The following is a 6000-nucleotide window of genomic DNA, read 5'->3' as shown; positions in this document are numbered from 1 at the left end:
GCAATATACCGTCGAAGTAGTCGTGAAAAGCCAATTTGATAAAATCGACAAATTGATTTTCATTCTGAAATTCTTTAAAAAGCGGTACGCTGTACCGTATTTTTCTTAAGACATTTCCGTTTAAGAGTTTAATATTGAAAGTAGGTGGCATTGTTCTTCATTTCGGATTACAAACTCTAGGATTTATTATGTTAAATTCAGCACTAGCATCTATAATAAATCCCGTGTTTATGACTATATTAGGTAATTTACCTGAACGCCAAAGTGAAAATTTAGGTTATTTTCGTTTATGCCTATATTCATTGGCTCAAGTTTAAGTTCTCTATGAGAAGAGTTGTTGTTGTTATAAGGATGTCGGATACGTCTAGTTTTATGATTGTATTGTGTGCTTAAGTTTGTTGGTTATGGTTTTCTGTTCTGTGTGTCTGGTGTGGTGTTAAAAACTTTAGTTTAACCCATTTCCGGCCGCATTTAGATCCACTGCTTTGATTTCATTCAAACTTTATATTCTGGTGTTTTTTGAGATTTTTACATTAAGCCGTTTAGCCACGAGAATGTGGTCGAAAAGTCGACCATCAGCCGAAACGATACTTACTACAGTGAAACAGTGTTTTGCTAGAGTTTATCATTCAAAACGTTTATTTCGTTCAATTTTCAATTTCACATTACATTTTTTTTACAATAAAAGATAGATACATACCTGTCATAAGTAAGTTTGGTAAAACTCTTCTTCTTCTTCTTCAGTAAACATGTAGAGCTAGATCGCATTGTGTGCATTTATATGACGAATGTTTGTGACAATTTTGACAACGGCGAAGCATCTCTAATTTGTCAATGCCATATCCAACTTTGTCTTTACGAACACTCTCTAGAGCGGCGTCTTTGGATTTTCGAACAGCTGTCACGAATAGTTCCTGTAGCATAATATCCCAAAAAGGTGAGGTGACTCATCAATTTGTGAGAAGTGAAGCAGTTGTCAAACGCAACACAATGTTCACGTAGATCGTCAAGTTGGTTCAATAACTTTAGAACGACCATTTCACCTAAGCCGCAGTTTTTGTATTCGGGTTCTCGATTCTCATTTGCACCACTGTACGGAATGAACGAATACAAATAGCCATCAGACGAACATAATCCCGGTATTTGAAGCCAAATGTAATGTGTTTTCCCTTGATAAACATTTTGCAAGAATGACGGCTGTAGTAAGCAATCATCTGCTCATCGATAGACAGGTTGTGTGAGAATATGCCAAACTGCATGAATTTCTTATTCAAACGAATGTTCCACGGGGTCACTTTGACGAACTTATCACTGGCATCGATAGTTTGATTATTGCATAGAGCCTTATCACACACGGCAACTTTTGTTGCGGCAACTCTTAGTTTATAGGCGAGGGGCGACGAGGAGAGGAGAATCGCGCCGAGTTTCCAGTGTTCAGCAACTCGCTTTGTGTTCTTATTCGTAACAGTTCGCTGCGACGTTTTTCGGCATTCGTGTTCTTTCTTTCGTAGTACATAGTTGCATTTGCGTATATTTTTTTGAAATTAATATTTTGAATATATATAAAAAATCTAATTTCATCTTTTGGTAAGTAATTTGCAAATATGTATACAAATATACATAATATAATATAAATATTTTAGTAAATGGAGTATGACGAAAAAATCTAATTAATTAAAGATATTGTGAAATGTATAGAGGAAGCCATACAAATTGATTCAGACGATAGTAAAAAGGGTGATATATGTTTGTTTTAATAAATAAAATGTATTTCTTAATTGACAGAGCTAATTAATATATGTGATAGAGTGGCCCAAATACCTATAAGGAAAAAGAAACGACAATGGGTTAAAGTAAAGAGTAGACAATGGGTTAAAGTAAAGTGAAAGGGAATGAGAAAAAAACTCGAGCAGAGTTGCGCAACACAAGTTGCTCGTGTGAAGGTAATGGGCGACAGCAAAAGAGAATCGCCCGAGAATTAGCAACTAAAGTTGCCGCATGTAATCGCAAACATACATGGAAATACTTCTTTATTAGTTTTATCGATGATCGATTTTCGCGTAGTTCATCGAACCAAATATTTGATTATCTCATCATCGGTAAACAAACTGAAAAGTTGAATTGGTGAGTACCTGCAATGCGATAAGGCTTACTAAATGAGCTCCACGAAAATATAAATGACCATGAAATTGCAATAAATGCATGCATTGAGAATGCGATTTCATGATCAGCGTGCCTCATAATCTCCTCAATCTCACTTTGACTCTGGTATCTTTTGCGAAACATTTTCAAGAGAAAACTCAAAATTTTACTGTGAATATTTTACTCAAGAACGGAATACCTCACTACCGCCAGCAAGGGGGCATACCTGCGAATCTCACTGGAAGACCTGCTCAGGTTCGTGGACAACAACCGATTAACTACCTTCCTGGAAGGGTTCCTTTTTATATTCGTGACCTAGGAAACTTCTGGAAAATACTATTCTAGAAATATCTGGAAAGGAAGCTCTTGAATGTTCCATGAAGTGGAACAAGTATTTAGTCGATTTTTTCATTTTCTGATATGTAATTACGAAAAACTGTACGAACTGTAAGACGACGCTTTGTTCTGCATGTTTTTGATTATGATACTTCCTGCGTCTACTTGTTTGTGAAAGAACTCAGTAATCAAGAGGTTAACAAAGCAATTTTCTCTTAAATGCATATTGATGGACATCATTCATTTGGAACATTGACACAAGACACAAAACTAATGAAGTGGAAATATTAGTCGTATCGTTTTCGGCTGGTGGTCAACCAGTTAGTAGTTTTGCAGATTCCTTATCATTCTGCACTACAATCGATCTCCTGAAAAATACATTCTGCGTGAAGTATGCGAGAAACACTACAATATATAGGAAGGTTTATTTTTTTTTTTTATTTTCTCTTTTTTCCGAATTTTTTGAAAAAATGTGATAAAATGGGTCTTCCGAAGATCCAATTAAATTTAAAAAAAAATAATTAATTAGTGAAAGAAAATTTTTGTCAAGATCAGAAATATACAAAATGACATAGAATTATTGCCTTCAGGAATATCTCGTTCATTTGCAACTCGGCGATTTTTAAAGTTGCTGGTCGAAAAATCGACCATTGGCTGTAAATGGGTTAAATTGAAATTGTATGCGATTTTCTCCCGATTGTGTAGAAAAATGTGCTTAAAATTGAAATTTACCATTATTATTGTTGTATCTTCTCGTATTTTTATAATTTAACGTTTGTTCGAAATTCCGTCCATTTTTATTACTCTTTTGCTGGGATCTACTATTTGAATTTCAGACTGTATAATTTAAATAACCGTTTGACTTTATAATGTCAAAAGCTTTTTTTAGACTTGTTGGGTTTCGACTTACGATTATGCTTTTTACAGCTTCCGGTAACCCGTACTTAAAAGAACTTAAAGCAATTCGGGCATTGCTTTTACTCTTAACTTCGGGGAGTTTGTTTTCATTTAAATACAGTGCATTGTTCAAACGACATAAAAATGTTGCCAATTTATAATAAAAGTTTTCAATTGAAGAGTCACAAGGACATGCTCTTACTATCTTTTCGACTAGTTCCTCAACTGATTTTTTTTCGCCATGAAAGACAATTGAAACTTGTTTAATAAATCTAGATTCCCATTTATTTGGAGGGATCTTCTAGCACTGCCCGTAATTTTATCTTTAACGTTGCCCATTAACAATACTTTATATTCGGGTGGAAAAAACTCAAGTAGGCAGCATTAAATCGTTTCTTTGAATAAAATTAAGAAGAGCGTCCCTATTACCATCATAAAAGGGAAGAGAGTTTAAATGACTTGAATTGAGTTTGAATTTGCTGTTTACGTCTAATTTCACCATGTTTATGTCATTTTTTTTGTAAAAATTTTATTTTTATTTACTTCCTTTACTCGTAAAAGGTGTATAAATCTCTTTAAGAGTAATCAAAAAAGAAATGTAAGTTGTACAAAATTGGAAAATATAGGTTTTTAAGTCGTTGTATGTTGTATGTTAAATAAAGTAATCTAATTACTATTAATACATAGAAGTAATACTAATAAAGGTAGTACGTAAATATAAATAAAAGTATACTAATCATTTTCCATGAGTGTATCCCTGCTTCTGTCTTTCTCTGAAATTGTGATTTGTTGTTGCCACTATCTGCTGCCTTTTTCTTCTTGTTGTCGTTGACGCTTGTGGATGCGATTTTTTTTTTGGTGAATTGTATTCAATTTCCAATTATGTATGTACATGTACATATGTATGTTCAAGAAGTAGTTTTGGAATTATTTTTTGTTATTGTTTTTAGTTATAATTTCTTGTCATGTACATGTAAATTTTAATGTTACAGTTTCACACTTACTAGCTTATACTATTTTGTTTTGTAAATGTTCCTTTTCTCTTCACTTATTAACTCTTTTAGGTGTACAGTCACGTCGGCTTTATTTTAGTTTAGATTTCAAATTAACACTACTTTTCGTATATGTGTACAGTCACATTAAAGAACACAGTTTTCCGTATATAGTTATTTTAATTTACACTTATGATTTTTGCAAATAAAATGTGTGTTTTTTACAGTCACACCAATGAAGACAATTTTCCGTATATTTTTTAATTTTCACTTATTTTTTTTTTTATTTTTGTCCACTTACAATTGTTTCAACTATACAATTGCGCTCCCCCTCCGGGTAGGGGTTAGAATTTGCCCGCGGTAAGGTATGCCTGTCGTAAGAGGCGACTAAAATCCATATGCACTATGTCTTTCTTTCTGGGATTGCCTTGAAATGTCAGCATAGACTACTTACATACTTATGTCAGAAATAATGCTATAATACTCAGCTTGAAATGATATTATAGACTTTATATGAAATTCCTAACATAAAGACATTTGAAGTTCAGGCGACAAATGTCACCAGTCATTGAGATGTGGGCGCTCAACTGGTAGTAGCAAGTTACAAGGTCTTACCAGAGACTTTAATCAGATACTATAGGGAGCAGTTAACCCTTGGAGTTTACTCCAATCTGCTCATTGGGTTTGGTCCTTTTTGGAGATTCGTGGTGGCTGTGGCTTAAACCTAAAGGCAGGTAGGGTTGAAAAATTCGACCTAATGTTGAATCGCACTGCAGCCGGGTGCCGGACCGAAAGTATGACAGAGGTTTTAGATCGGCCTCGAACCCGACCAAGGTGGTAAAGGTGTCCCTATCCACCTAAACCAATTGGTATCAAAAATACGTACAAAATGCATTTATACGTTGGGGCGCTGATCAATACATTGTATTGGTATTGGTGGCAGGTACTCATGTACATAAATCACAACGATTGTTGTACGATTGCGCGTCTTAACGGTTGCTCGTGTCACCTATTTTTTCCTTCTGTTCACTTTTCTGTTTCAACTATAGGAATGCGATGCGCGACTTAACGGATGCCTTTATCACTTTTGTTTGTTTTAACTGTACAATTGCGCTTCCTAACAGTAGTTTCTACTATTTGTATTTGTATTCTTGTTATTTTACCGGCGTGGCTCCCTTATTGTACAGTGACAATATTAAGATGTACTTTTGTTTTTATTAAAATCTTTAGGTTTTAACTGTTTTAAGTGTTTTTTACTGTTTTAATGTAACTCTTTTAATTTTCTAACAATTTTAAATATTTGACTGTTTTAATTTAGCTCTTTTTCACTGTTTTAATTAAATACTTTAAGTTTTTAACTGTTTTAATTTTTTATTAAATTTATATTAATTTGTTTCACTGTTTCAATTTAACTCTTTTAACTTTTTAACTTATTCCTCTTTTTCACTATATTTTTTCACTATTAAATCAAATTTTAAACTGTTTTAATTTTTTTCTTAAATTTATTTTAGATTGTTCCACTGTTACTATTGTTCAAAACTACTAAAAGCGCAGTAAATCATTAACTAATTACGCCAGAGAGATTAAATTTTACCTCCGGGATGGTATAAGAAGGCTTTATGGGAGCAGAGGT

This window comes from Bactrocera neohumeralis, chromosome 3, assembly GCF_024586455.1.
Source record: "Bactrocera neohumeralis isolate Rockhampton chromosome 3, APGP_CSIRO_Bneo_wtdbg2-racon-allhic-juicebox.fasta_v2, whole genome shotgun sequence".
NCBI classification, from domain to species: domain Eukaryota; kingdom Metazoa; phylum Arthropoda; class Insecta; order Diptera; family Tephritidae; genus Bactrocera; species Bactrocera neohumeralis.
This window is presented reverse-complemented; position numbering follows the sequence as displayed.